The 22488-nt window shown below is 43.6% G+C and overlaps 1 protein-coding gene and 1 long non-coding RNA gene across 4 annotated transcripts in view; both read left to right on the top strand.

The window, feature by feature from the left end:
- Window positions 1–22488, top strand: part of LOC128894777 (Krueppel-like factor 6) — a 390418-nt gene that overhangs the window by 74095 nt on the left and 293835 nt on the right. The window lies entirely within an intron of this gene.
- LOC128894802 (uncharacterized) lies at window positions 17592–19428 on the top strand. Its single transcript, XR_008461632.1, has 3 exons — window positions 17592–18611; window positions 18764–18795; window positions 18935–19428. It is a non-coding gene; the product is annotated as an uncharacterized LOC128894802 (long non-coding RNA).

Genomic DNA, 22488 nt, shown 5'->3' with positions numbered 1-22488 from the left:
ACCACGCCATCACGGTTCCGTTCTTGTGCTTTGCAACTACCTCCGTCGTTTTTCTCATTCCGCACGATTTCCTTCTTCCTTTCTCTCCCCTCAGTCGCGGTTTCCTCCAACCCCCTTCGGTAATCCTGCACTCTTTCGTGTGTTCTTCCAGGGAAGAAAATTCCCCCGCGATATTTACCATTTCTGTGCCAAGAGATACAAACTCCACGCTAAAGAGGACTCTCCACTCCTGGTATCCATACAAGGATTCCTCATTATAATTTAGGGATAATGATGTTGGCCTATGGTTGGTGATTCAAAAAGTTATGAGAAACACTTTGAGTACCGGCTACTGCGAGATCAGCCTTGGCTCGTATACATTCTATCTCTTTGCCATCTACGTTACTCACATGACAATGATTTTTCATGCGCAAGATGTGATTTATTAACGACAATTCGTGTTTAAAATTTTCTGTTCGGTACTCAAAGTGTTAATATTTTCGACTTTTATAGTTGGGTAATTTTCAAAACTCAGGAGGGTTTATTAGAATATCAGTGTTGGAACGAAGCAACGTGAATGATTAATAATGTATAATTCTTTAGAAATTCTTTAGAGTATTGCAGTGAAACGAATTAATCTTGCATTGCCTCGGGCAACTCGCATCAAGGTTAACCCACGCTCGCATACCCCACACTCGTCTGCTATATCCTCTTCACTTTCAACGCCGTGATTAAAATTCGTCCTCCTCCCTCCGGGGTAACTGGCTCCAAAACTCGTCGAAGTTTACCTCCTGGTAGTCTTCATCCAAGGAACTTCGAGCCAACAAACTTCGGTTCGCAAGTTCGTCGTATATTCGGTGGCTGATTTGAATTTTTCGCGAATCCCACGCATGGGCGGGCGGAATCGTTCACGGGGACAAAGTCGCAGGAGCGTGTTTTCGCGTTACGAACAGGAAGAACACCGTGTACAGCGACTGCTACCGGATTCACAGTCGCTGCCCCCGATACAAAGGTTGCTCGCCGGGTCGTCTGGCCAACGGGCACGCCGTGTCCAACGCGCCGCGTCCCTTTCGCTCGTTGCTATCTCCGTTGCTGGACTCCGTCCTCGAGGCCCCAAAAGCCCGTTGCTTGGAAGTCCTGCGACGAGGATATCGGGCGCCGGTTCTGTGGGAGCGTTTATAACCAGTCCCTCAGGAAACGAGCGCGAGCAACGAAAGAACCGACGGGGCTGAAAGGACGGCGGCTGGGAGCCGGCAGGGGGTGGCGAGGGGAGTTTCCTTTGGCCACGGGATGCGAATTTAAGAGGAGAAGATAACGACTGGGGGCACATGGTCGGCGAATTCGACGGGCTGGAATTATTCTTTGTCGGTTAATATTTCGGTAAATTATGATAGTTCGTGCTTGTATCGGGGTAATTGTTTCCTGAAGCGTGAAACACTGTTCATTCTTTGCTTTGTAATATGTTTCAGTAAATGTGGATACAGTTAGGTTACGATCAATGCACTTGTTAATACGATAGAATTATAAAGAAACCCATTTCTATTAAAAACTCTTATTTATTAAGGCGTACAATCATGATACACTGAAAAATTTGCATCCTCCCACACTTACGCGCCTCAGTGAAGAATTTCTCGAATCTGCCAAGGCAACCCATTAAGAAGCTCAGCCGCGTCAGCAGACGTTGTTCCCCGCGCGAGAGGAGCATAAATAACGGGCGTCGCCGCAAACGCAATTAAATAATTAAACCAGGTGCGTCTGGAAATTTGAAAGTACCGCGTGGGCGTGACAAATTGGACACCGTGCCGCAATTTATTTATTGCACCGTGTAACCGGTGTATCGCGGGGGAAACGGAGAAGCCACCGCGGCGGTTGTCCTCTCTCGCTCCCTCTCGATTTGTCTGGAGTCGTTGCAGGAGGGCTGTCGCAATGACTGATCGACCGACTTCTATCTCGCTGGGAACAGACGAGAGAAACACGACGGTGTGTCGTGTCACCCTCCACGGGCTTTAGATTTATTTGCGCGGGGGCCCGGAGAAACTGGTGAGACGGTAGGCTGCACGGTTGATCGAATGACTCCGGATCCAGGAGCGGTGATAATGAAATTGCCGTGAAAAACGAGGAGAACGACGATGCTACGGTACAAATGTACTCCTCTCCTGACAACTTATAATTCAATACTGACCATGCCCGACCTCCCTATTCCGCTGGTACAACCTGTTAAACGATCGCATCAAGGATGTCGCGCCCGAAGATCTGTGTGTTATTGAACAAGTTAGCCATACTTCTATTCCATTCCACGCCAAGCCTCGCGTCAATTAACCGTTTGCGCTCGAAAGGTGACTCGCAGTCACATCTTGACTCGTTATAGGGCAGAAATTCCTAGACAATTTTAGCGGTAATGAGTACCAGTGACCTATAAAGGGTTGATCAACCAGCAATGATGCTTGTTTGAGATTAAATCTCAAATTAGAGATCTCTTTTTCATAGTCAATCTAAGCTTAGCATTCGTGACAGTAGAAACGAAAGCATCTCGAGTTGATGGTAGATACCAGAAAAAAAGTTCTCGAATGCAAAGGGTTAAAACCCTCATCAATAACTAAACCGTTTACTCAATCGCTTCCATAGCTTCCATAGCTTCTTCTACAACGAAACATGTGACGATAAAGGTCACCGTCTAGTCTGACATTAATTAAAAACCTCTGTCAATAACCAAGCAGTCGTTTCGTCTCGGCTCGCAATCCCAGAACCCCGCGGGTATCGCAGAATTATCTTTATATTTGGGAAACTTCTTCGCAATTGTTTCCCCCATCCCGAAGAAGAGCGGTCGGGGGGCCACGATTCGCGGCTCGACCGTAGACCCCTCATCAATATTAAATCCACGGGTCCTGGCCAGCCGGCAGGAAGAGGGATCGTCCTAAACGTCGCACGGACAACCGAGTGGAAGGAGGGGGAGGCCCGTTCCATCGCAGGAAAAAAAAGGATCGAGGCGAGATCTTGTGCGATCGTACGGGTACCTGGCAGGACGTGGGATAAGGGAAGATTAAACGAAACCTTAAGCGACCGGGTCGTTTTTAGCTTATACGGGATGCCAAGGTTTCGTGGGGATGGAGCGCGGCAGGGGCGGGGAGGGAGGAAGCATCGCGGGTGTGGGAAGGACTCGAAGCGTTCGGAGACATTTCCAGGCGGGTGGGGGAGGGTGGTGGTGGTGGTGGTGGTGGTGTTCCTTCCCCTGTTCCAAGGCAGCGTCTGTGTGCGTCGCGACGCTTGCACGTGCACGCACGACTGTTGGTGTCGTTGAGTGTATCCAGTAAAATACGAGCGTGCCGGAGTTAAGCCGACCATAGATCGTGGAAAGCGGAGAGAGATGGAGAAAGAGTGCTCGGGAGCGAGAAGGGACGCTTTCAAGCTCACCTTTTGCGTCGTGCTACAGGAGTCTGCTCTTTCGACTCCGGAATCTTCTTACGTTTTCCCTGGCTTCGATTGTCTCCGTTCCGCCCTCGCGCGACCCTTCGTCGCCGCCCTTCGCCGGGGAATGCCTCGATGCCTTTGTGCGATCGGTAACGGGCCGGGGTATTGTATCTTCGGAGACAACCGTCGTGATCGCGACGTCGCCGGGGAAATTCGTGCAAATTTTCCAACGTCGACGTTCCTAAACACCTTTGGCGCGAGCGTCTCTGATTTCGCGGGACCAAAAAATTTGTAAGACGAATTACAAGGTTTTTGTGTGTGTGGGGGGGGGGGGAGAAATCTTTCATCGAGTAGGTGACACCCATATACACTCAGCCCCATAAATATTCGTAACCTCCATGTCTATCGGAGAAATTTGTTTAAATTAAATGTTACGTTCGATGTTTCTGAAAAAATGAATTTGAATGAAATACTTGAATTTCGATGAAGTTACAAAAATAAATAATGGAATGAATGGTGTATTATGCAAGTTACAATAGTCTGAAACCAAAATTGAATCACAGTAGAAATTTTGAAGAGTATTAGTCTGCAGTCTTAGAAGTATGGTATGCTATTTAAGGAGATGGCTGTATGTAATACTCTGGAATGTATACAGTGATAGTACGGATATTTTTGATTGGAAGTTGTAAAATAAAATGAACAAAGGACCCGCAACCCAGTTCAAACTGTGACCATAATTTTCAAATCGTCTTGCGTCGTTATTCGCGCCAAACGGGGACAGTAAAATCTTTTCTTTTAAGAGCTTTTCTTCGCTCGCTTTACAATCTCGGAAGCAGACAGCCATAACACGGCGAGCAATAAATATTCCAAACGATCGAGCATGCCAGACCTCTTCTCCCTGACCCTCCACCCCTCCCCCACCCCTGAAACTTACCTAATTACTCCATCAAATTTGCATACGAGTCGCTGGGAATCGTCCGTCGGAATGGTCAATTAAACGCGACGCGGAGTTTGCCGGCCTCGACGAAGAAATTGAGCTTCTCCGCTTTATCGCGTTCACCCCTCTCGATAATAACAGAGCCACCGATACGACAGTTATAAAAGCGTCTTTTTAGAGCGTCCCATCGACGAGGCGAATATGAGTCCACGGCGTCGCGAACGTCGATTTCAGGGTGAAAAGCGCCGTGTCACTTTTCCGTTCGTTCATTGCCCACACCCTCCCCGGAACACCTTGACGACGCGAGTAAATGCACGCACGTCAAAGGGTGGCGGAGGGGCAACCGTGTGACGAACCCCTCGTGCATCGGGGTCCCTGCTTAAAATGGATATTAATGCACTTAGCGGCGGGTGCGTGACCTAACCTTAAATCCTGGCTTATGAATAGGTAATGACCACGCGTACAACCCCCGCGAGCTGGCACAGAACGCCAACCCCTGACGGCCACCGGGGGACGTGAAACGCAACCACGGGGTGCGGGGAATTGGAGTCAATATTGCAAAGCATTTTTAAATTTTCAGTGGTTAAAACAAGAAGGGAAGATATTTTTATTCTACGGTATCGAAGGGTCTGAGTTGCTCGCGATTCTGAAAAATTATCAATTTTGACTACCTTACTTTTACTTGGAATAATTTGTATTCTAAATAATTCTTACAATAACCTCATTCTAATAATTAATTTTTTGTGTTACAGGTAAGGAACTTCCACTTGTGTCATATCATTTTTACCTTCTTCGATGAGAAGCGTACCGTCCAAGTATCGCACTTGTAAGTAAATAAGATAAATTTCAATATTTCCAGCGCGTCTAATGTAAAAATTTCATCCTAGTTTTATCGAGAAATTTGTAAAGATACCAGAAACATGTTCCCCGTTCTTTTCGATTCGGTAAGAGTCATTAAACGGCCATTAGAATATTGGAAGGCGAAGCAATTTTCCACTAGCTTTAATAACCTCGTTTAAAGATAACCCGGAATACTCTGCCCTATTTCCGTGGGTTAGCTTCGATAAAGTTTCCGCCTGTAATTTCTTGACGCCTTGTATAAACACCGAACTGCGGAACGTTCGTATTTCGGACGTAAATTGATGGGCGAAATTCGCTGGCGATACGTTGCCGCGAAACGATTATACGACGCAATTTTCAGGGCCGATGGAAAAATCGAGCGATATTGAATTTCAGGCTGACGACGCGACGCCTGCAATAATAAAATATTTTTAATTGACTTCGTCGATGGAAGAGGAGCTCGATTATTGCGCGCGTTTATGTCCGCGCGACAAAGCGAGTACTTTCAATCGAAATCGGTGATTTCCTAACTCCCATCAGGAATTTCAATAAGGATGCCGGAATTCGTTCGATAGGAACAGCGGTGCTCAAACGGTGATTTGCGAGCCATCGGAAAAAAAAATTCGAAATGTCTTTTTTTATGAAAGAGATGGAATTCCAGTAGGGGGAAATATTAAATACGAAACTGGTAGATAAAAACTTTCGAAACATGGAACAGCTGAAATTGTAGAGGTGAACATTGTGTTTTATTTTAGTTAAAAGTACGTTAATGATACTAAATTTTGTCAGATTTATCCTGGAAGCCTTTGGCATAAAATAAAATTATCGTTTCGCATTGCGTGAATCATACCACATCACTATAACCGATCACCGGAATAAACTAATAAATCAGTATACCGTGTTCGTATGCATTGTCTACCATTCGAATGAAATTCTGTCCATCCGTGGAGAAACATTTGTTCACCAAACACTTCCCCCGGTCGCCTTTTTCCGCGATCGCATCGCTCAAGGCGATCTCGGTGTCGATCGCAATGCGATTTTTTAAAAATACAACGCAATCGTTTCCACAGGCTTGTGTATGCGTGCGACGGAGAGAGAATTACGTTCTCTGCCGGGGAATAAACCCGTCGAATATCATTATCGTGCAGCCACACGTGGGCATACATACTTTGGCATTGAATTTCAGCGCGCGTGCAACGTTGCATCGACGATATGCCTCCCCTAAACTCGGGCCCTGTGCATTTCTAAGAGCATTCCGCGCACGCACGCGATACGCGACGATCCGTGGATGGGGACGCACATAGAAATTGCACACGCCTAGCAAAAACCATCCAGGTCGTGTAGGGACCATCGATGAACTGCAAATTCAACAATTCCCATCGATTTTCATTTTATTTTGAAGGCTTACTGTAGCCTGGTAAATTCAGAAATTGAAAAACAGTTGCCATTTTGATATTTTTCGAAGGGTTACAGAAACCGTTCGTTAAATTATGAATTATATATTTTTTCTAAATTTCTAACTCTGTGTCGATGGAAGACACAAATTATGGGGTGCATCGTCGTGGTAAATACGAAAAAGCACCACTCTAGATAAGGCGCCATTTTAAAAAGAAATCGACTTTCATAAATAATGAAAATATTTGTGTGCCCTAAACAGTGCACATTTTAGTTGCACTAGCCCAAATTTGTTGTAGACACGCTTTTCCCGTAATTTAATCCGAAAGAATCATGATTGTTTCGCGTCTGCAAGGGTACACACTGCTATCACAGCTATGCTCCTACAATTTTGTTTTCACGCGTGCGCCAAATTTTTTTTTCCGCAAAAGATTGGTTCATTACAGTCACGAGTTTTCTCATGCACCACCCGACTTTCTCATATTTCGACTTGATTATTTAGTTTTCAATGTTTTCGGAAAAGTTGGAGAAATTGCAATGAAAAGAAAAGCAATTGCTTTCTAAACAAGAAATTCTAAACGAGAAGCCCCGGTAAACGAATATGCCTTTTTTCGATCTCTGGGTCTGGGAAGAAACTGATCTCGACGTCGAAGCAAAAGTTCAGTCAGCTCGCGTTCCCAGGCGGCGAAGTTTCGCCGACGTTTCGAATCGCACGGGTTTTATGGCGTCTCCCGCGAGACAATGGCGATAAAGGTGGTTCGCTTATTAAGCGAGAGTCACCACATGGCGCGTGTCTAGAATGATTTTAATGAGACTGCCCTCGCGGGTTTTAATCGTGGCATTATTCTACATTATGGTGGCAGTCTTTAAACTCGATGCTTTGTCTGGGACGTTCGGGAAATTTCCCGCCATTTACGATTGAAAAGTATCGAATCACGTTTGGTGGACCCGCGACGATGTACCAAGTGGATTCATGTTTTTCATTAATGCGCAATTCGTAAATGAAAAATGGGATCTTTTATAAAATACAATTTAATTGAATTTAATGGCACGTGTATTGAAAGGAATGTTCACTTGTTTAATATGCAATTTTGCATCCTGATGAAATTTTAAATACTAATAATTGAATATAAAGCTCGCAGTTATTGTACATAAATATTCTCTCATGCAAAAATCAATACTACCCTCAGAACAAAAATATGAACGTTCGGTAAATTTTCATTATTAATGAATAATTAATAAATAATCAGACACGATCAGCTTTCGAAGATTACAAATTTCTGATTCCCGATAGCAAAGCTGGGGATTAGGCAACGGTTACAGTCGTTGGTCGATGGCATCGAGCTCTCCCGACTAAATTCGCCGACGTAAGTATTCGTTTACTGTCCGCGATTCGAGCGTACTCGCGTTCCGACGGCGCAGTTTGGATCCCGCGACACGACGTCGAGCGCCATTACCTAATGTCGGCCGATTCACTCCGCAAATTGATAGCGGCAATTTTCAACCGGTCAGGACTTGCAGATTGCGGTGTTGGATTACCCGCGATAAACAGTTTGGAGACTCAGAAATTTTCGCTGAAGCGACGTCTCACGTGGCTTCGTTGTGCAAATATAATATTTTCTCCACTGTGAAATTTATTCGTCGCGAGGCGCAATAACTAACTTGATACCTTAATAACTGAATATGGTATAGAAAATTTGAGGATGCGATAGTTAATATTTTACAGAAACAATATTTATCCACTCAGAAATTGACTATTTCTAATCAAAGTGGAGTGATTTTCTCAACGTTTGAAACCGTGTCCCCAAGCTGGTTCGTTCGATAGATAAACGAATCTAGATTCATAATCTTCTGCATGTACAATTACTCACGAGCCGCAACCATTAATCAGTGGTTTGATTACACGATAATCAATCGTTAATCATTAATCAGATAACATTTCGCCTGTCACCGACACGGACAGAAATCGCGCTCGTCAATGACGGAAACTTTCGACTGAACTTTCCTTGACGTAATTGGTTCCTCGATTCATTGATCGTATCAGGTCGCTCCGTTCCTCCGAGTTCACCGAAATAACCGACGCGTTATCGACCGACCTCCACGAATTGGCTACCGCGGGAAATCTTCTCCGTTCCGTGTCTGGAACAATATTTTCGCAGCGTCACTCGAATGTTTAATACGTAAACAATGCATCGCGTAGAAAATAGAGGAAGGTTTGTTTCACTTCTAGTAACTTTTTAGTTCGTTCCGACAGGAGATAGTTTTTGGGTTAGATCTAAGTTAACCCTCTTGGATTTCTAGGTACTATAGTTTCGTCTAGTTTTATCTACTTGAGTTTAAGGGAAGCGAAGAAAATTTATAATTTTGTAACGATATTTCGAAGACTAAATTAGTGATTCAATGTTGATTCTGACGTTTTGGTCGTCGGAGTGTGTAAGGTGAGCAATCGTCCCTTATTTTCCTTAAGTATTTTCTGAAACAAGAAACAGTTCTCCGCAACGCCTGGTCTTTAAAGAACGTCTAAGCAACCGTTCCAACAATAATTCCTGTGCGAGGTTTAATCGCGGTCCCCGATTAAACGGCGTTACTCGATTAATTACAAGGAGAGGGAGGTTTAGATAGCGCGGGTCTCGACGGATCGCATTGTTTTTCCCTCTAGCTCGATTCTTTTCTTTCTCCTCCCTCGTTTTTTTCCCCTCTTCCAGCGTGGTTATGTGTCTTTAACGGAGCTGAAAGCGGGGGTAACTGCCTCAAACGGATAACAGGGAGTGGAGTAACCAGATCTACCATCCCCCTCCTCGCGCGGCAATTCACTTGCTCGTCGGCTCGCTCATCCGACCATCCACCCGTCCGTCTTTTCGGTCTTATCGACCGCAGCCTCCTATTACGCCGTCGCTGGAATAAAGTCGCGCTCAAGACCCTCCCTCGATGCTCGCGTTTCCACGTTTTCCCTTTTATTTTTCGTTGGATGGGGCCAGTGATTCATCGCCCCGCGACGATCACCGAACTAGTCCAAACTCGTCGAGTTCGTACGGCCGATAGATCTTGTTTGTTCGCCTCGTCGTTTCAGGGATATTGTCGATCGTTTGGGAGGGGACGATAAACGTCTCTGGTACTGGAACATACACAGTGTTCTCTGCATTTCCTTTTGAGAGATCCGAGGTGTTGGAGTGCTGAGTTCAAATGTGTTGATAAGGAGGTTTGGGTTGTTGCAGGGAAATTTATTTTTGTTGAATTGGTCAGAATGGAATGGTATATTCGAATCAAAGTAGTAAAATAGCCTTTGTTATGGAACACTTCACTAGAGAGTTCTAAGCAGTGAAATCACAAAGTGACAAAATGTTGCTACTTATATGTAGTAAAAGAATATTATTAATCGTAGAAAAATATAGTTAAGCAATGTAGACTGTCCATGAAACTTAACTATACCGCGCTATTACAATACTTCAATGTACTCGTAACCTCTAACGCCGATTTAGCCTAAGTCTCTAGATTTTACTATTGTGTTCGCCAATTTAAATGTCCATAAAATAAAATTCTGTCAGTCTCTTAAATTTTGCACAGTACGAGACGTTGTAGTCTTGTGTACAACATAATAGTTTGGTTCAAGTTCCATGCCAGCCCACATCGCAATTTTATATTTCCATACAACTGATAAGATTTCTTGTTCCTTGTCTGGATAAAATTTATTACAAGATCCATTCCATACTTAACAATACAGACAGGCTCCGTAATACTTCCGAGGACTAGACGCGATCATCTAAATTCTAAAGAACTCTGGATAATCCAAGACTCCGCAACGTTTCGCTGTAATCGATATCGTAGTTTGCCTTCTCGAGGCAGCAAGACTTCTAAGATTTCGAGACATATCGCGGTGGTCGAGAAGTGTACACAGAGTCACGGTATCATCGTGTTTCATCAGAAATAACCCCAGAAAGACAGATCCACCAGTCGTTGTTTAAAGACCAACGTGGGGCTCCTCGAACCCAACTACGTCATCCGTGATTATCTTTGGGGAACGACCTCTAAATTCAAGTTTTTATGAGTTTAAGTTTTACGATAATAATTTTCTTTAGTAAATTTCACTTTAATAATAACTTGAAGTTATGTAGAATAAAATTCTGTAGAATGGGATTCTACGAATATTTGATGTAACTGATCCCACGCATCAACTATGCACTATCGCACTATTGTAATATGTTACTTAAATCTTTAACATGCTGCTTCTCTCGCGTATATGCACCACCTGCTTCAACTTGATTATACATCTTCCATAAGTTTTTTTTATTTATTGACCTCCATCTAATATTTTCTGCATCATTCATACGACTTTCTAATTCAGTGAGATGGAAGATTCTGCCTTCGATTCCTTCTCGGCTTAATTCTTCTAATAAGATCACCGCGTCACCATTACAATTTCTATGCTTCCTATCTTTATACTAAAGGTCTCAATGCTAAAATTAGAATTACAGTTTCGTCTCCCAAAATGTCGAACTGAAATACTTATTCTGGATTACTTGGATCGTCGGACAAACCGCGCTGTTTTCGCGAGAAACGATTCGTGCTTCGAGGTATCTGCAAACCGTGCAATACCACAGAGGAAATATCGCGTTGCAATTCGAGAATCGAGCAACGTGTGCGTGGGTACTCGCGTACCGGTCGATAATCGACGAACGAGCTCGCGATTGCCCACCGATTACAACGTTGACAGAGCTTACGGACGAAAATTGTGAGTCAACGAGGAAACGATACGTCCGTTGATCTTGGGCAAACATTCGATCGAATCGATGGCGAATCGAGTCGCCCGCAGATGTCCACGCAATATTTGGAAAGACTCGTTCAAAAATTCGCCTCTGCTCCGTGCGAAACAGCGATACAGTCGTCTCGCCCTTGTTCCTTCAACGATTTCGTAGAAGAACAATTATTTTATCGCAAGGAGCGTCGATAGCCGTGGAATTTTGATCATATTTGGCAGAGGTGTTTCTAATCTCACTGTTTACGAAAGAACGAATGATTTCTTTGATTGGGTGCATGGTCTTTCACACGTGAAATGGAAACTGTGTCGCTTTCTAAGTAAAGTGTGGGGGCAGAGTTTGAAAAATAACCTTCTGCCTTCTATCTACACCGCCTTCGTTAGAATGTTTCTCGAATATCAGACTAATCCTCCACCAAGAAAGAAAATTGGTAATTTATTAAATTTGATCGTTCTCCGCAGATCTGTGAATCGGGGGTGTCTATCGAAGATAAAATTGAAACGAAAGGAGAGGAATGACCACGGAGGGTTTTCTTTCAGTTTACCGCGGAGACGAAAATAATATTACCTCGGTCGACCTGTCGTGGCGGGAGATTCGGAGGGTCGAGTGGTATCGACTCACGGGGTGACACGGACCAATCTATTTAGCCAAAAGTATCGAGTATCGAAGGATCGAGTCGAGGAATCCCTTGCCGAGAGCACGCCGACGGATCCGGTTGGCGCGTCCTCTCTGCCTCTTGGAAATCCCTTTTACGGCGTGTCCTTCGCCCCCTTCGTGCCTGTAAACCTCACAAATTACGTCCCAAAGGGCGAGACCTGAAAACTCGAGGGGTGTGTAGAGAGGATAAAGCAGGTGCGTGAATTCCAGCGCGTACGAGTGCACACATTCGCGTACACGCATATTATTATCTTAGCGAGACTCCCTTCGGCCTCTTCTTTATCCCCGTCGTTCCCTTTGCTAGTTCTGTTACGTTTCCCTTTCGCGGTGTCTCTCCCGAACAGACTGTCGCTTCGAAGGACTGGCGCACAGGCCGAGAAGACTATTATATTAGCATAATATCGGCACCCGATGCTTTTGAATACATTGCCGCGGACTTGCGGTGAATTTTATGCGAACGCTGGAAACCGCTATTTATCCCTGCTACGCGGGCCAAGTTTTCACCAGTAGTCGCGTGGGGGAAGAGGGTGGTGGAGGGTTGAGGATCATAGCTATGTAGGTAAAAAAGACAAATTGCGCCAACATTTTATGCAGTATTTTTGTTGAGGTGTCTGAACACGATATGCCCGATTTATTCGGGAAGATATGGATAATTGGTTTTATTGTTTATATTTTTGATATACTTCTGCTTTGCTATTAATGGAACTGATAGCTATTGGTCTAAATTAAGAATTGTTTCTAAAAGATTTATTTGTATTTTGTACAAGGAAGGAGAAACTGGCAAACTCTATTTGAATTTAAATAAGCGTTTAAATCATCCTAATTCGATGTCTAAGGTTTGTAACTTTGGACCCCAATGAAAAGTAGATTCAGCTTACAAAAAATAATTCTGTATTTCTCACTAATTTCCTACAAGATTTGTGCATATTTAATAATATTCGCTACGATACCGAAACTAATATTCATAAAACTTTCATGAATTTCTCTATCTTATACACAAATATAAGCTCGCCATTATGCTATAGTCAGATACTATCGATACTGTTCCTCGGTCCCCAGAGCCCAAAATTCGTTCTATTCTACCCTTTCCTGAATAAATTTTCGACCCTCCGGACTGGTGTGTTACCTTGATATATATTATCCCGGATGTCGTCTGCGCGCGCGCGAGTAGACGAGGGTAGAAAGGTAGACTCGCGTGTTCAAAGGTGATTCGTCTGGCTCCCGCTGAAATAAGATTCTACCCTATCGTGACACGGGTTCCGTGGTGGCGAGTAGATTTTGAAATATGGCGGTCTTCGAACTTGACGTGTCGTCGAATTTCCTGGCCCGTGGCTGATTTATCTAATTGACATCGCAACGCTCTAGTAAATTATGAAGACAACCGACCGGTAATTGAGCATGTCTAATTTATTCGTTACTAATTCTGTACTGTAATAAGTCCCAACTGCATTGTTTGGCATATTATTGGCAAGAGATTATTTGTAAGTGTGATGTAGAAGAGATTCGAAAGAATATCATCATGATGATCGTTCAATGTCATGTAGAACTATCAGACGCGTGATCTTGTCACGAGGCAACTCGAAATGGAACCTTGGCAAACATACGGAAGGAATCTGGTTTATTTATAAGGTATTTATCGATGCAAGCCCGCAGTTCAATGCTCGAGAAGTTGGAATTGAATGCACCACCTCGAGGAATCGGAAAGTTTCCTCCTTCCAGATTAAAACTGTTTACATAAAGATCCGTAACTTCGGATTTCATAACTAGGATACCCAATCTTGTAACTGCTTCTAATACACGAGTACATAGATAGTTTCTGTAACTCCGTATCATTATACTTCGCTGATGCTCGAAAAGATATATCTAATATCTATGTACCGTAATGTAACTTCCCTTCCTTCTTATTTTTCTCTATACGAAACCCATACTTCGCGGCGGTTTACATTCTGCAACCAGTTGCGGAAGAATGTTTGCCGAACAGAAGCTTTTGTTGCAGAAGTTGATTTATTTTCGTACTGCTGAATCATCTGTACATCAAAATTTGCTTCGACTTAATGATTTTAGACATGATGGATTTTAATATGAATAAAAATGTTTCGACAAAATATTTTACTAATTAATACAATAATGTTAATATATCTTTTCGTATAAATGTATATATTCTCCACACACTTGGCATATGTTTGTATATTTCTATAAACCAGAAATGCATAAAATCCACAGTTGTAGAATAATTACTGATACAATCTCCCTGATACTTCTCATCCCCGGTCAACTTAACAAGACAGAATTTTAACCATAACTCCGGAGCTGCTATACCAAATTCCACACAAAAATTCACCCAACATCTGCATAAGTATATCAATCATCGCAAAAAGTCTCAGTTTAATATATCCCTTACCTTCCCTCCTAAGAAATCCCAAATATCGCTCATTATTCGAGGTATAGGGAAATCCCCTCCTCATAAAGCGATTACATGTTCCCAGAGAATGAAACGACGTGGAAGCGGCTGGAACGTAGAATTCTGTCTCGGTACGGTCGCCTTTCGTTCGTTCTTTCTCCACGAGCAATTCTCCTTGCCACAGTTTTCCTTCGGGTCGGCTCGTAAACCGCGAACTCGCGTTTTTTTTTTCTGCCAGCAGCGGGTATCCCGGTGTCTCGGTTTACGCCGTAGAAACCGGCGATACTTTTGCGCTCCGCGATTCGCCTGACGCTAATTCGTCGTTGCATAAATCCCTGGACGTTTCCTGGTCGCCTTGGGAAGGGTTCGGTAGCAGCACGCGCGTGAACTATACTTCACGGGACATTTCGCTAGGTAGGAAGTCGTTCGGTTCCGAATCGTTAAGGAATTTTATTGTTCCCGGGATTCTCCTGGTATTAATGTACGGGGTGTTTCGGTGCGACTGAGAATAAGGTGATTGTTCAAAAATGAGTCGAAAATGTGGAATACATTTTTTTTGTACGAGGTTCTGACGTTGAGGAATAGAGCTTTGAATACTTGTTACGAGGTGTGCTGAATTTTTAGTGTACTTTTAAGGACAAATTAAGAATTAAAATTCAAGGTATTCTTAATTTTTTATCGTATAGTTATTTCTTTTCTTGTCGAACAACACTGCAGCACCATAGGAAATTCTCTTCATACACGATGTCCTTTATCTCCGCAACGAAAGATAATACGGGAAAATTACATCCAACGTTTTCGACTCGTTTTTGCACGAAGGATCACCCACTTCTTTTATCTTGTGCTCCTGTTGTCGGAACACCGTGCATTTATTATGCGTCGGCTGGAGGAGCGCGGCATGGCCACGCTAGTGCTCGGAATGTGGCAAGATTACCTAGGAACGCGAAGGTTTTGCTGATCGAACCGTTATTGTAGCTACGGCAGCGATTGTCGGCATGTCATTCACCTTGCTGTTTTCTGCTCCGACGTATCGACATTTTGCTCGCTCCTTCGCGCCCGTGCCCGCGTCGCGCGCTATTTTCGACGCGTCGAACGACGGTTCTCGACGATTAATTTCAACAACGCGCACTATTGCTCGCACATTCGCGATCGATATTGTTGGTATGGGAGATATTTATACGATCCACGGCGTGGATCGTATGGCCGTGCGTGGGGGACTGTTTCGCGACATAGTGGAGGGTATCGAGCGAATGCTCAGGTTGGAAGTATCGGTTGCGAGCGTGGCGTGGGAATGAATTCTTCCAAGGATTTGTAATAAACGAGTTCTTTCTTTGAATCATCATTTGTCAGAATCGCTGATACAGGATTCCACGTTAGTACGCAAGGTACCTTATGCTATACTTCATTCCATTAGTGTATTCTTCGAATGACGAAATTATATTGTATCCGAATTTTTTAAATGTACTAATATTTAAATCCATCGTCGACATTGCGGGCGTTGCAATTAGTATACGAACTTAAACGACACGCGTGCGCAGTCGTGTACAGTGTCGTCGTTCGTCGCGATGAACGTGTTAATTAAGTCGCGCGGGCTGAAACGAATCGTCATGGGAGGCGTGAATTTTAACGTCACTCGTTGTTCCTCGCGACTCGATACGTGGCTTGATTCCTATGAGCCATTGCGGCTCACGCCTATACGCATTTTACGACTGCACTTCCGGTTCTACCTACCGTTTGTTGGCGTTGTTTTCTGTTATTTACAATCGCGTGACGTGCAACGGTTACGAGCCTTCTCTTTCCATTAGCTTGTCGATATCATGCGTAAAGTTTAATTTACTCAGTCTCGGTGCGAGGGAGATTTGTTCTGCAGTCGACTAAAATAATTAATGTAGAAGAAACGAGGAGAGTAATTACTCGTTCGATGTTACGTGTGAATGTAAGAGCTAGTAAAAGTTGCACGTAGGCTATGATTTATTCGGTCGACGTTTTAGTTCCTTAGAGACCTCTTCAAGTATAAAATTAACGAGAAAGAAGTTGATATGCATCTACGTTGAAAGAATGATGCACAAGATTTTAAGAATTATTTTAAGTTAATTCTAAATAAATAAATGTCACACATTCCTACGTTACGTTGCCATTACTTATTTTTCCAATCGGAGCGTCAGCCCGCATGAAATTCGTATTTAATTTGGGAAGCAAGAGTACAAGCGTCGGTTCGAAATCCTCTATGAGCTATTCGACAACACCGTGTGCATTCCCATGAATTATCAGCGCGCGGAATGTTCGCGTAAAACACCACCGAGCGTTTCATTGTCAAACTAGACACAATGCGAGACGGGAGGCGGTTAAACGTAAAACGTAATTTTCCTTTTCCGCGGGAGGCCCATATCGTCCAAATAACACGCTTATCAATTACAACTTAATTACCCCCGCCCGTTCTGTCTGTATATTACGGAGCAATGCAGGGGGTTAGGGAACGTTGCACGCTTGTGTGTGCGCGCATAGCGACAAACAGCGTCGCTCGGAGCCGTTTCATTAGCCAAATTGGATTGCCTGAAATCGGGTAAATTTAAATCTGGTATTGCGATCGCGCGATAAAACGTTTGCGATTCGGCGATTCGAACGGTGTGTCTTTTTCGTTTGTTTGTTGTTTTTTTTCCCCCTACTTTTAACCCGGCTGGTTCAATCGCTTCAAATGGATTTCCACGTGAAATTACAGCGCGAAACTCGCATGCCTGCGGTCCGTTTGTTCGTGGACCGCGCGCGAAGAAGAATCCCATCGTCGCGAGCGCATCCCCTACGACAGGGTTTCTCAATCTTCGTTTATTTGCGCAACCTATGGAACAGAGTTAAATTATTCAGTTCGAAAAATGGATATTTGAAGTTTGAAATCATTTGCTTGATTCATGTTGTTTCGTCCTTTGTTAATTTAACGTTTATGTAAAACACATTTGTGTATGTTTCAATTGAGTATAGATACTTCACTCAGTAACTGAAGTCTCAGATTATTAATTGCAGTTCTGGTTGATCATTTGATATCTACTTGCTAGTAGCTTTGTTTAACTCTGTCAATGAGCATTACATAGCAAGGATCTTGCGTAGCGTCTATTTCTCACCCGCGTAGAAAAGCCAAAATAATTCCTCTGTTGACACCAAAATACCTTTCCAAATACCAGAAGCGACTATCTCCGAACGTTGTACTTTCCTTTCGTAGGGAAAACGGATAATCGGCGCGAGATACACGCGAGTTAAAATAACAGAATAATGGAAAACGGTGGAAGGAAGGACACGTAAGCCAACGGCAGCGGACGATAAAATTTGGGCGTTAATCAGAATCTTGTTTCCACTGGCGGGGACGATCCCTCTAACGGGAGACCAGTCGGCCATTGTGCCATTTACACAATTACACGTTTCCATTCCCTCCGGACGTTTCCTCGTTTATATATCGGATGGCCAGGTGGGTGTATACATTTCTGCGCGTGTAATTTCTGCGTGCATCGTCACGTGCCGGAGTGTGCACGCATTTGTGTGTATGGGGGTGTGTGCGGTCGCGTAAGAGAGTAGAGAAGAGCGTAACGCGTTGGATTGCTTCGTGTCTGACGGCGAAAGAGGAAGAGGTGTAGAAAGAGGACGAAAACCGGGCGAAGGGGGCGGAAGGGGGTGGCTGGATTCGCGGTGGTGGTGGCGACGGTGGTCGTGGTGGCGGTGGTCGTGGCGGCGGTGGTTGTGGATCGGTTGGGGGTGCACACTGCCGTTGAACGTGTAAAAGTGCGTGCACCTGTGTGTAGGTTAGTCTGTCTGTCTGTGTGTGTGTGTGTGTGTGTGTGTGTGTGTGTGTATTTGCACGCGCGTGTATATGTGTGTGTGACGGTGCGTACACACGTGTTATTGATCGCGTCGAGCGCTCGCTCGTTCCTCGCTTGCTGGCTGCCTACTGGCCCTTGCCAGCGACGTAACAGAAACGCCAACCGCATTTTCTCGCTAACTCTATTCTCTCAGAAAACCACTCTGCGCGCGATTACGCTCGTCGACGCGAAGGCCACGAGGAGCATGAAAGACGGCTTCGGAAATTTAGTATCGACGGAGCGCGAGATCTCGATGGAGGTCTTCCGGTTGCAAGCTGTTGCTTCGAGAATTTATAATTCTTTCTATCGCACTTCCTCTGTATTCGTGTACGACGATTATAGATTTTTTTTTTGTAGATACGGAATGAAAATGTTTTCAAGGCTTTGAAGACCAGGTGTGTGGTTTAGAACAGTACTGAGATACTAATCTACATTAATTGTTCAATCACTCAACTGTTGAACTTATATTCAATTAGAATGTTAAATGAACTAGGATATTCGATACGTGTATATCAGATTAACCAAGAAATAATTTTATTTTTGAAAGATAAATTAAAATACACACTGTAAAGGATCAAGGTAATTATTTATATTAATCATACACATACATTTTGTTTACAATATTTGCTCGTAATTAAAAATACGTAATTAAAAATACTTTCATTTGTCTAAATACGATACGGGGTAACTATCGTTAATTACAATGTAATCCAAACAGAACAAATCATGTTTATACGGCGGAAAGAGTACACGTATGACGATAGCTCCGAAATGCAGTAAATATTGCAGCGTGTACCCAGCATTCGTAAAAAATGATTAAAATTCAGAACGAAGTGATATTGCGCACGGCTCGTAACGTGCTTATGAAATACACGCTTCGACGATCTCCATCGAACCGTCACTTCCACAGTGTCATCCTGAGGCATTTTTGCTGCATTAATTCATCGTAAAGGTAGCGAATATGTATAAACGAAAGCACACATCAGAACTTCATAACGGAATCAACATACATTCCGCAATATTTGATTGGAATATTTTATTCGAAAGTTGATCGATTCAAATAACGAGAAAAGCGAATAAAACCGTTTATGATCAGTCTTTTAAAAAATAAATACCGATATTATAATACGATATTAAATTAGTAATTAGATGGAATACAGTCATATATGCGTCAACATGTTGTATATCCTTTTAATATTTAATGTTGCTAGCAAAGACCAACAACATATTAAAACGCCATTTTTATTTAAATACACTCAACCCGTATTATCTCGAGGACCTTAATTGAAGTTTATGAAATTCCCAGTCCGTTTAAGCTTCGTAGTTTCCACAGATAAAAATTCAAAAATATCATGGATCCTATCTCGAGTTAAAAGAACGTATTTCGATTCAGCCCCATCGAATGTGGCGGGATTATACGAAAATACTCAGATTTATACAGCTAACGTCACCCAATTATTCGTATTATTGTTCGATTTGCGAATTTTCAGGCGGCCGCCGCTCTGTCAGCCCTGTTTGTAATATTCCATATATGTAATGTCGGAGTCGCAGGTAAACCCGAATAATACGTATATCCTCGGACCGGTCGCCGATATCCGTGTTACCCGAATAATGCGCATATTCGCATAAGCCGGATCATACGGATGTCCGTCGATTTATAAAATCGTATCGTCGACTGTATGCAAATTTTCCTCGATGAAAATAAGTGTATCCAGATTTCCATCGATTTTAGCGAACGCTGCGCGACGAGTTTTTAATGGCCGACGATCGTTCGCGCGTTGTTACGTTAAATCCGGTCCCTGGGAAAGCGTGGACCAACGAACGTAAACGGGGATCAGTGTTTGTCGTTTCACGGAACGCTTTAACGACGAAATTCTTCATCCTAAGTCGAGCGTTATGGCAATCGAGAAGCAACTTCGAATCCATGTATCATTTTTACCGTGTTCGGACAACTGTGTTATAGGGGGATGATAGTTATCTTGCGGAAGACGATAAGCTCTGGAGCTTATCAAACACTTTACTTTTCTATTGTTGATTTCACTTTGATTCACGCAGACGATCTTTAATTCAAACACCATTTCTTGAATCCTAGATTTACGGAGTCACGATCATTTAGAATTCCACGAAGAAAGTTATAGGAACTGTTTACATTTTTCGCCAACTATTTAAAGAGACACTCCAAATTTATTTGTGTCCAAGCCTTCTAATTAATTCAGGCGGACAGTAGAGCAACGAGTAGCGGAACCGACTACCACGCTGAGAAGCCCGGGTTCGAATTCCGGCCGGTCCGCCCAGTATTTCAAGGCATTGGCTTCCTTGTAATACGAAAGTATCGAACAAGTGATATGAGACAAAGAGAAATGGACAATGAGATAACGAGACAATGAAATGGCAAAAAGAAATGGCCTCCTAATTAATTCCAATAAATCGACTTCAATCACGAAAGCAATACTTCGGTAATAGAAATCTAATGAGAGATCTCCATAAAACCTAACGTTAAACGAAACATTCAGGATTCATTTGTCGCCGCACGGACAATCATCGAATCGTACACCGATCCAGTGTCCTCTTTATCTCCAGACAGAGTTTTACTGGCGGTTCTAGTTTCACGAGCGCGATTTAGAAAGTATGCGTGTATGCGCTCTGTACCAAGGCGTCTCCACGTTTCAACGCCAACGTGTTTTCGCCCCGGATGAGAAACCGAGCACGCAAAACTACACGTGGGAGTCGGGTGACGCTAACAGACAAACAAAGCGAGTGAGAGAGAGAGAGAGAGAGAGAGAGAGAGAGAGAGAGAGAGAGAGAGAGAGAGAGAGAGAGAGAGAGAGAGAAGCTGTTGCAGTCCGCCGATGTCGCGATAGGAGGCTGATGTGTACTATACGACGACAAGGGCCTTTGACCCTCAGCCGGTCGACCTCACCTCCGTACCTTATCGCCCTTGGGGGATGTAGTGGCGGTATCCGATCGAAAGGAAATGGAGCCTTTTGCGTGATTCATGGCTTCGAGTCCAGCACGCAATATATATCCAAGAAACCGAGGGAAAAGTTTTAAAGCGATTCGCTATGACCGCTCGGGAACTCGCGGAGCTCCCGCGTCTTAAATCTTGTCGATCTTTGAGCTAGGTGGGATTCGAGACTTATACGAAATGTCTCGAGCGCTGAATGTAATTCGATCTTTTCCCCTACGCTATTTTCTGCGAGGTTTTTGTTTCGAAGGAATGCCCGGAGCCCAGTTTCAATCAAAATATTGACTGTTGGGCGAAAGCTGCTACGTTTGACGTCGTACGTTGTACGATATTCTTCGAGTAGTAAAAGAGTTAGGCGTGCCCGTAGAAAAGGGGATCGATACGAATAAAAATATTCAAACAGATTTATAGTAATTGTACGATTATCTGGAAGAAAGAGAGCGTCAAATGTACGAACGCAAACCATCGATTCAATAAAAATACTTCCCCATCGAATTCTACGGCGACTGTACTAATTCCCTTGGCTGAGAATCGCGGCAAAACATTCCGCAACTTTCGAAACGTGAAGAAGCAGTTGGCGTCGTTTCACGGCCGAGCACGCGATTGCAATTTCAATTTCCCTCGTTTACCTTGATAAAACATTACACGTTCGCGGAGAGTAGCACGCATCCATTAGACGATTTACAGCGGAGCGGTCCCGTGTTATTATAAAAGTTTCGCCGTGAACAGTGCCGAACGCCAACAGGGGGTTGGTTTCGTTTCCGTGGAAGTCGCGTGATTCGTTCTCGGGCCTCCGTGTCCTGATGCACGCACAAAACGTACCAGTCATTAAGATCCCGCTCCCGACGTAGTTTATTCTTTGCTGGTTCGTCCGTCTATTTCCCCCGTGCCCGCGTTCGCCAGAAAGTCGGACGGTAATTACAGGGGCTTCAAAGGGTCTGCTTTTGGCTTCGACAGACAGCTTCGTGAGAATTCAAAGCGACCGGGGTCGCTCGCGAGAGGGTGTTGCCAGTTTTAGGTCAACAAGAAACTCGCAAGAAACGTAATTCAATAGAAGTTTCGCGGGAACCGGTGTCCATCGCCGAATGGGCCCCGAAACGATGCTCACGGGGAGACAAAATTTCAATTTAGACAAAAATGAAGAAATATAGATGAAGATACAGTCAATCCCATAAATATTCGTACTCTCTATGTCTATTGAAGAAGTTTGACTACATTAAAGAATAATTTTGATATTACCGAATGAATTTTTCATTATAAATATATATATATATATATATATATATATATATATATATATATATATA

The sequence above is a fragment of the Hylaeus anthracinus genome, unplaced genomic scaffold (assembly GCF_026225885.1).
Source record: "Hylaeus anthracinus isolate JK02 unplaced genomic scaffold, UHH_iyHylAnth1.0_haploid 4, whole genome shotgun sequence".
In the NCBI taxonomy this organism is placed as follows: Eukaryota; Metazoa; Arthropoda; class Insecta; order Hymenoptera; family Colletidae; genus Hylaeus; species Hylaeus anthracinus.
The sequence above is the reverse complement of the archived record's forward strand: the minus strand, read 5'-3'. Positions and strand labels throughout refer to the sequence as shown.